The sequence below is a fragment of the Daphnia pulicaria genome, chromosome 6 (genome assembly GCF_021234035.1).
Source record: "Daphnia pulicaria isolate SC F1-1A chromosome 6, SC_F0-13Bv2, whole genome shotgun sequence".
Taxonomy (NCBI): Eukaryota; Metazoa; Arthropoda; class Branchiopoda; order Diplostraca; family Daphniidae; genus Daphnia; species Daphnia pulicaria.
In genome coordinates this window covers 24,057,370-24,067,837 of record NC_060918.1, presented here as the reverse complement: position 1 = coordinate 24,067,837, position 10,468 = coordinate 24,057,370, and positions in this window count along the sequence as shown.

Sequence of the window (10,468 nt, the reverse complement as noted above, 5' to 3'; positions counted from 1 at the left end):
CTCCTCCTAATTCTCCAAAACCTCCTAAACCTCCTCCTCCTAATTCTCCTCCTCCTCAACCTCCTCATTCTCCTCCTCCTCCACCTCCTCCTCCTCAACCTATTACTCCTAATTTTCCTCCTCCTCAACCTGCCTCAACCTCCTCCTCAACCTCCTCAACCTCCTCCTCCTAATTCTCCTCCTCCTCAATATCCTCCTCCTCAACCTTCTCCTCCTCAACCTCAACCTCCTCCTCCGCAACCTTCTCCTCCTAAACCTCAACCTCCTCAGCCTCAACCTCCTCCTCCCCAACCTTCCCCTCAAAACCTCAACCTCCTCAATCTCAATCTCCTCCTCCTCCTCATTCTTCTCCTCCTCAAACTCCTCCTCCTCATTCTCCAAAGCTCCTCAACCTCCTCCTCCTAATTCCTCCTCCTCCTCAACCTCCTCTCCTCATTCTCCTCCTCCTCATTCTCCTCTTCCTCAACCTCCTCTCCTCATTCTTCTCCTCCTCAATCTCCTCCTCCTCATTCTCCGCCTCCTCATTCTCCCAAACCTCCTCAACCTCCTCCTCCTCATTCTCCTCCCCCTCAACCTCCTCCTTCTTATTCTCCTCCTCCTCAATCTCCTCCTCCTCAAAAACCTCCTCCTCATTCTCCTCCTACTCATTCTCCCCAAACCTCCTCCTCCTAATTCTCCTCCTCCTCAACCTCCTCATTCTCCCCCTCCTCAAATTCCTCCTCCTAAAATTCCTCCTCCTCAATCTCCAAAAATTTCCTCCTCCCAAACCTCCTCCTCCTCAACCTCCTTATCCTCAACCTTCTCCTCCTCATTCTATTCCTTCTCAACCTCCTACTCCTAATTCTCCTCCTCCTCATTGTCCTCCTCCTTAACCTCCTTCTCCTCAACCTCCTCCTCCTCAACCTCCTCCTCCTCATTCTCCTCCTCCTCAACCTCCTCCTCCTAATTATCCTCCTCCTCAACCTCCTCCTCCTCCTACTCATTCTCCTCCTCCTCAACCTCCTCCTCATAATTCTCCTCCCCCTCAACCTCCTCAACCTCCTCCTCCTAATTCTCCTCCTCCTCAATATCCTCAACCTACTCCTCCTCATTGTCCTCCTCCTCATCCTCCTCCTCCTCAACCTCCTCAACCTCCTCATTCTCCTCCTCCTAAACCCCCTCCTCCTCAATCTCCTCCTCCTATATCTCCTACTCCTCATGCTCCTCCTCCTCATTCTCCCAAACCTCCTCCTCCTCCCGATTCTCCCAACCTCCTCCTCCTAATTCTCCTCCTCCTCAACCTCCTCCTCAACCTCATCCTTAACCTCCTCCTCCTCAACCTCCTCATTCTCCTCCTCCTCAATCTCCTCCTCCTCAAACTCCTCTTCCTCATTATCCTCCTCCTCATTCTCCTCCTCCTCATTCTTCTCCTCCTCAAACTCCTCCTCTCAATCTCCTCCTCCTCAACCTCCTCCTCCTCAAACTCCTCCTCCTCAACCTCCTCCTCCTCATTCTCCTCCACCTAAACATCCTCCTCCTCATTCTCCCCCTCCTCAAACTCCCCCTCCTCAATGTCGTCCTCCTTCTTCTCCTCAACCTCCTCCTCCTCAACCTCCTCCTCATATAGACAGTGGCATACTCCGAAAGTATTGAAATCTTTGTTTGGGTAACGTGGATTTCGACCGTGGCACAATCCGAAAGTATTGAAATCGTAACACGAAAATTTCTCCAAAAAATGATGAAAGTAGATTTTCAACCATGAATAACTTTTGAAATCCTATCGGGTAATGAAATATTTTCGTCTATACGTATTAGAGACACTCTCTTGAATGTTTTAAAGTTAAATTTTCGTTTAAGTAACGTTGATTTCGACCGTGGCATACTCCGAAAGTATTGAAATCGTAACACGAAAATTTCTCCAAAAAATGATGAAAGTAGATTTTCAAGCATGAACAAATTTTGAAATCCTATCGGGTAATGAAATATTTTCCCCTCTACGTATTATAGACACTCTATTAAAGGTTTAAAATTGAATTTCTGTTTGGGTTACGTAAATGTCGGCAATGGCACACTCCGAAAATATTGAAATCTTTACACAAAAAATTCTCCAAAAAATGATGAAAGTTCAACCATGAATATTTTTTGAAATCCTATCGGGTAATGGAATATTTGCGCCTCTACGTATTAAAGACACTCCCTTGAATGTTTTAAAGTTGAATTTTTGGTTGGGTAACGTGGATTTAGACCGTAGCATACTCCGAAAGTATTGAAATCGTTACACGAAAATTTCTCCAAAAAAATGATGAAAGTAGATTTTCAACCATGAATAACTTTTGAAATCCTATCGGGTTATGAAATATTTGCCCCTCTACGTATTAAAGACACTCTCTTGAATGTTTTAAAGTTAAATTTTCGTTTGGGTAACGTGGATTTTGACCGTGGCACAATCCGAAAGTATTGAAATCGTAACACGAAAATTTCTTAAGAAAATGATGAAAATAGATTTTCAAAAATGAAAGACTTTTGAAATATTATCGGGTAATGGAATATTTTCCCCTATACGTATTAAAGACACTTCCTTGGATGTTTTAAAGTTGAATTTTCGGTTGGGTTACCTGGATTTAGACAGTGGCATACTCCGAAAGTATGCAGCTGATGGTATTTTTCATGTTGAATTAGTGTAGAATACTCTATTTTACAATAATTATAAGAGAAAACTCATTACATGTGACAGGTTGCATTGGTGTTGAAGAAATACCAAAAAACGTCCCAAACATCTAGCATGAAATATTTCCAAATCGTTGTGGAGACCTTTCCTATCACATGTAATGGTATTTTTCATGTTGAATCAGTGTAGAATACTCTCTTTTACAATATCTATAAGAGAAAACTCATTACATGTGACAGGTTGCATTGGTGTCAAAGAAATACCAAAAAACGTCCCAAACATCTAGCATGAAATATTTCCAAATCGTAGTGGAGACCTTTCCTATCACAAGTAATGGTAATTTTCATGTTGAATAAGTGTAGAATATTCTGTTTTACAATATTTATAAGAGAAAACTCACTACATGTGACAAGTTGCATTGGTGTTGAAGAAATACCAAAAAAACGTCCCAAACATCTAGCCTGAAATATTTCCAAATCGTGGTGGAGACCTTTCCTATCACATGTAATGGTATTTTTCATGTTGAATTAGTGTAGAATACTCTATTTACAATAATTATAAGAGAAAACTCATTAAATGTGACAGGTTGCATTGGTGTTGAAGAAATACCAAAAAACGTCCCAAACATCTAGCATGAAATATTTCCAAATCGTGGTGGAGACCTTTTCTATCACATGTAATGATATTTTTCATGTTGAATAAGTGTAGAATACTCTGTTTAAAAATTATTAAAAGAGAAAAATCATTACATGTGACAGGTTGCATTGGTGTTGAAGAAATACCAAAAAATGTCCCAAACATCTAGCATGAAATATTTCCAAATCTTGGTGGAGACCTCTCTATCACATGTAATGGTATTTTTCATGTTGAATCAGTGTAGAATATTCTTTTTTTTACAATATTTATAAGAGAAAACTCACTACATGTGACAAGTTGCATTGGTGTTGAAGAAATACCAAAAAAACGTCCCAAACATCTAGCCTGAAATATTTTCAAATCTTAGTGGAGACCTTTCCTATCACTAGTAATGGTATTTTTCATGTTGAATAAGTGTAGAATACTCTGTTTTACAATATTTATAAGAGAAAACTCACTAAATGTGACAAGTTGCATTGGTGTTGAAGAAATACCAAAAAAAACGTCCCAAACATCTAGCCTGAAATATTTTCAAATCGTAGTGGAGACCTTTCCTATCACATGTAATGGTATTTTTCATGTTGAATCAGTGTAGAATACTCTCTTTTACAATATCTATAAGAGAAAACTCATTACATGTGACAGGTTGCATTGGTGTCAAAGAAATACCAAAAAACGTCCCAAACATCTAGCATGAAATATTTCCAAATCGTAGTGGAGACCTTTCCTATCACGAGTAATGGTAATTTTCATGTTGAATAAGTGTAGAATATTCTGTTTTACAATATTTATAAGAGAAAACTCACTACATGTGACAAGTTGCATTGGTGTTGAAGAAATACCAAAAAAACGTCCCAAACATCTAGCCTGAAATATTTTCAAATCGTAGTGGAGACCTTTCCTATCACTAGTAATGGTATTTTTCATGTTGAATTAGTATAGAATACTCTATTTTACAATAATTATAAGAGAAAACTCATTACATGTGACAGGTTGCATTGGTGTTGAAGAAATACCCAAAAACGTCCCAAACATCTAGCATGAAATATTTCCAAATCGTGGTGGAGACCTTTCCTATCACATGTAATGATATTTTTCATGTTGAATAAGTGTAGAATACCCTGTTTAAAAATTATTAAAAGAGAAAATTCATTACATGTGACAGGTTGCATTGGTGTTGAAGAAATACCAAAAAATGTCCCAAACATCTAGCATGAAATATTTCCAAATCGTGGTGGAGACCTTTCCTATCACATGTAATGGTATTTTTCATGTTGAATCAGTGTAGAATACTCTCTTTTACAATATCTATAAGAGAAAACTCATTACATGTGACAGGTTGCATTGGTGTCGAAGAAATACCAAAAAACGTCCCAAACATCTAGCATGAAATATTTCCAAATCGTGGTGGAGACCTTTCCTATCACATGTAATGGTATTTTTCATGTTGAATTAGTAAAGAATACTCTATTTTACAATAATTATAAGAGAAAACTCATTACATGTGACAGGTTGCATTGGTGTTGAAGAAATACCCAAAAACGTCCCAAACATCTAGCATGAAATATTTCCAAATCGTGGTGGAGACCTTTTCTATCACATGTAATGATATTTTTCATGTTGAATAAGTGTAGAATACTCTGTTTAAAAGTTATTAAAAGAGAAAATTCATTACATTTGACAGGTTGCATTGGTGTTGAAGAAATACCAAAAAATGTCCCAAACATCTAGCATGAAATATTTCCAAATCTTGGTGGAGACCTTTCCTATCACATGTAATGGTATTTTTCATGTTGAATCAGTGTAGAATACTCTCTTTTACAATATCTATAAGAGAAAACTCATTACATGTGACAGGTTGCATTGGTGTCGAAGAAATACCGAAAAACGTCCCAAACATCTAGCATGAAATATTTCCAAATCGTAGTGGAGACCTTTCCTATCACAAGTAATGGTAATTTTCATGTTGAATAAGTGTAAAATATTCTGTTTTACAATATTTATAAGAGAAAACTCACTAAATGTGACAAGTTGCATTGGTGTTGAAGAAATACCAAAAAAACGTCCCAAACATCTAGCCTGAAATATTTTCAAATCGTAGTGGAGACCTTTTCTATCACAAGTAATGGTATTTTTCATGTTGAATAAGTGAAGAATACTCTGTTTTACAATATTTATAAGAGAAAACTCACTACATGTGACAAATTGCATTGGTGTTGAAGAAATACCAAAAAAACGTCCCAAACATCTAGCCTGAAATATTTCCAAATCGTGGTGGAGACCTTTCCTATCACATGTAATGGTATTTTTCATGTTGAATTAGTGTAGAATACTCTATTTACAATAATTATAAGAGAAAACTCATTAAATGTGACAGGTTGCATTGGTGTTGAAGAAATACCAAAAAACGTCCCAAACATCTAGCATGAAATATTTCCAAATCGTAGTGGAGATCTTTCCTATCACAAGTTATGGTATTTTTCATGTTGAATACTCTGTTTTACAATATTTATAAGAGAAAACTCACTACATGTGACAAGTTGCATTGGTGTTGAAGAAATACCAAAAAAACGTCCCAAACATCTAGCCTGAAATATTTCCAAATCGTGGTGGAGACCTTTCCTATCACATGTAATGGTATTTTTCATGTTGAATCAGTGTAGAATACTCTGTTTTACAATATTTATAAGAGAAAACTTTACATGTGACAAGTTGCATTGGTGTTGAAGAAATACCAAAAAAACGTCCCAAACATCTAGCCTGAAATATTTCCAAATCGTGGTGGAGACCTTTCCTATCACATGTAATGGTATTTTTCATGTTGAATTAGTATAGAATACTCTATTTTACAATAATTATAAGAGAAAACTCATTACATATGACAGGTTGCATTGGTGTTGAAGAAATACCCAAAAACGTCCCAAACATCTAGCATGAAATATTTCCAAATCGTGGTGGAGACCTTTTCTATCACATGTAATGATATTTTTCATGTTGAATAAGTGTAGAATACTCTGTTTAAAAATTATTAAAAGAGAAAATTCATTACATGTGACAGGTTGCATTGGTGTTGAAGAAATACCAAAAAATGTCCCAAACATCTAGCATGAAATATTTCCAAATCTTGGTGGAGACCTCTCTATCACATGTAATTGTATTTTTCATGTTGAATCAGTGTAGAATATTCTGTTTTACAATATTTATAAGAGAAAACTCACTACATGTGACAAGTTGCATTGGTGTTGAAGAAATACCAAAAAAACGTCCCAAACATCTAGCCTGAAATATTTTCAAATCGTAGTGGAGACCTTTCCTATCACTAGTAATGGTATTTTTCATGTTGAATAAGTGTAGAATACTCTGTTTTACAATATTTATAAGAGAAAACTCACTAAATGTGACAAGTTGCATTGGTGTTGAAGAAATACCAAAAAAACGTCCCAAACATCTAGCCTGAAATATTTTCAAATCGTAGTGGAGACCTTTCCTATCACATGTAATGGTATTTTTCATGTTGAATCAGTGTAGAATACTCTCTTTTACAATATCTATAAGAGAAAACTCATTACATGTGACAGGTTGCATTGGTGTCAAAGAAATACCAAAAAACGTCCCAAACATCTAGCATGAAATATTTCCAAATCGTAGTGGAGACCTTTCCTATCACAAGTAATGGTAATTTTCATGTTGAATAAGTGTAGAATATTCTGTTTTACAATATTTATAAGAGAAAACTCACTACATGTGACAAGTTGCATTGGTGTTGAAGAAATACCAAAAAAACGTCCCAAACATCTAGTCTGAAATATTTCCAAATCGTGGTGGAGACCTTTCCTATCACATGTAATGGTATTTTTCATGTTGAATTAGTGTAGAATACTCTATTTACAATAATTATAAGAGAAAACTCATTAAATGTGACAGGTTGCATTGGTGTTGAAGAAATACCAAAAAACGTCCCAAACATCTAGCATGAAATATTTCCAAATCGTGGTGGAGACCTTTTCTATCACATGTAATGATATTTTTCATGTTGAATAAGTGTAGAATACTCTGTTTAAAAATTATTAAAAGAGAAAATTCATTACATGTGACAGGTTGCATTGGTGTTGAAGAAATACCAAAAAATGTCCCAAACATCTAGCATGAAATATTTCCAAATCTTGGTGGAGACCTCTCTATCACATGTAATGGTATTTTTCATGTTGAATCAGTGTAGAATATTCTTTTTTTTACAATATTTATAAGAGAAAACTCACTACATGTGACAAGTTGCATTGGTGTTGAAGAAATACCAAAAAAACGTCCCAAACATCTAGCCTGAAATATTTTCAAATCTTAGTGGAGACCTTTCCTATCACTAGTAATGGTATTTTTCATGTTGAATAAGTGTAGAATACTCTGTTTTACAATATTTATAAGAGAAAACTCACTAAAGGTGACAAGTTGCATTGGTGTTGAAGAAATACCAAAAAAACGCCCCAAACATCTAGCCTGAAATATTTTCAAATCGTAGTGGAGACCTTTCCTATCACATGTAATGGTATTTTTCATGTTGAATCAGTGTAGAATACTCTCTTTTACAATATCTATAAGAGAAAACTCATTACATGTGACAGGTTGCATTGGTGTCAAAGAAATACCAAAAAACGTCCCAAACATCTAGCATGAAATATTTCCAAATCGTAGTGGAGACCTTTCCTATCACAAGTAATGGTAATTTTCATGTTGAATAAGTGTAGAATATTCTGTTTTACAATATTTATAAGAGAAAACTCACTACATGTGACAAGGTGCATTGGTGTTGAAGAAATACCAAAAAAACGTCCCAAACATCTAGCCTGAAATATTTTCAAATCGTAGTGGAGACCTTTCCTATCACTAGTAATGGTATTTTTCATGTTGAATTAGTATAGAATACTCTATTTTACAATAATTATAAGAGAAAACTCATTACATGTGACAGGTTGCATTGGTGTTGAAGAAATACCCAAAAACGTCCCAAACATCTAGCATGAAATATTTCCAAATCGTGTTGGAGACCTTTTCTATCACATGTAATGATATTTTTCATGTTGAATAAGTGTAGAATACTCTGTTTAAAAATTATTAAAAGAGAAAATTCATTACATGTGACAGGTTGCATTGGTGTTGAAGAAATACCAAAAAATGTCCCAAACATCTAGCATGAAATATTTCCAAATCTTGGTGGAGACCTTTCCTATCACATGTAATGGTATTTTTCATGTTGAATCAGTGTAGAATATTCTGTTTTACAATATTTATAAGAGAAAACTCACTACATGTGATAAGTTGCATTGGTGTTGAAGAAATACCAAAAAAACGTCCCAAACATCTAGCCTGAAATATTTCCAAATCGTGGTGGAGACCTTTCCTATCACATGTAATGGTATTTTTCATGTTGAATTAGTGTAGAATACTCTATTTACAATAATTATAAGAGAAAACTCATTAAATGTGACAGGTTGCATTGGTGTTGAAGAAATACCAAAAAACGTCCCAAACATCTAGCATGAAATATTTCCAAATCGTGGTGGAGACCTTTTCTATCACATGTAATGATATTTTTCATGTTGAATAAGTGTAGAATACTCTGTTTAAAAATTATTAAAAGAGAAAAATCATTACATGTGACAGGTTGCATTGGTGTTGAAGAAATACCAAAAAATGTCCCAAACATCTAGCATGAAATATTTCCAAATCTTGGTGGAGACCTCTCTATCACATGTAATGGTATTTTTCATGTTGAATCAGTGTAGAATATTCTTTTTTTTACAATATTTATAAGAGAAAACTCACTACATGTGACAAGTTGCATTGGTGTTGAAGAAATACCAAAAAAACGTCCCAAACATCTAGCCTGAAATATTTTCAAATCTTAGTGGAGACCTTTCCTATCACTAGTAATGGTATTTTTCATGTTGAATAAGTGTAGAATACTCTGTTTTACAATATTTATAAGAGAAAACTCACTAAATGTGACAAGTTGCATTGGTGTTGAAGAAATACCAAAAAAACGTCCCAAACATCTAGCCTGAAATATTTTCAAATCGTAGTGGAGACCTTTCCTATCACATGTAATGGTATTTTTCATGTTGAATCAGTGTAGAATACTCTCTTTTACAATATCTATAAGAGAAAACTCATTACATGTGACAGGTTGCATTGGTGTCAAAGAAATACCAAAAAACGTCCCAAACATCTAGCATGAAATATTTCCAAATCGTAGTGGAGACCTTTCCTATCACGAGTAATGGTAATTTTCATGTTGAATAAGTGTAGAATATTCTGTTTTACAATATTTATAAGAGAAAACTCACTACATGTGACAAGTTGCATTGGTGTTGAAGAAATACCAAAAAAACGTCCCAAACATCTAGCCTGAAATATTTTCAAATCGTAGTGGAGACCTTTCCTATCACTAGTAATGGTATTTTTCATGTTGAATTAGTATAGAATACTCTATTTTACAATAATTATAAGAGAAAACTCATTACATGTGACAGGTTGCATTGGTGTTGAAGAAATACCCAAAAACGTCCCAAACATCTAGCATGAAATATTTCCAAATCGTGGTGGAGACCTTTCCTATCACATGTAATGATATTTTTCATGTTGAATAAGTGTAGAATACCCTGTTTAAAAATTATTAAAAGAGAAAATTCATTACATGTGACAGGTTGCATTGGTGTTGAAGAAATACCAAAAAATGTCCCAAACATCTAGCATGAAATATTTCCAAATCGTGGTGGAGACCTTTCCTATCACATGTAATGGTATTTTTCATGTTGAATCAGTGTAGAATACTCTCTTTTACAATATCTATAAGAGAAAACTCATTACATGTGACAGGTTGCATTGGTGTCGAAGAAATACCAAAAAACGTCCCAAACATCTAGCATGAAATATTTCCAAATCGTGGTGGAGACCTTTCCTATCACATGTAATGGTATTTTTCATGTTGAATTAGTAAAGAATACTCTATTTTACAATAATTATAAGAGAAAACTCATTACATGTGACAGGTTGCATTGGTGTTGAAGAAATACCCAAAAACGTCCCAAACATCTAGCATGAAATATTTCCAAATCGTGGTGGAGACCTTTTCTATCACATGTAATGATATTTTTCATGTTGAATAAGTGTAGAATACTCTGTTTAAAA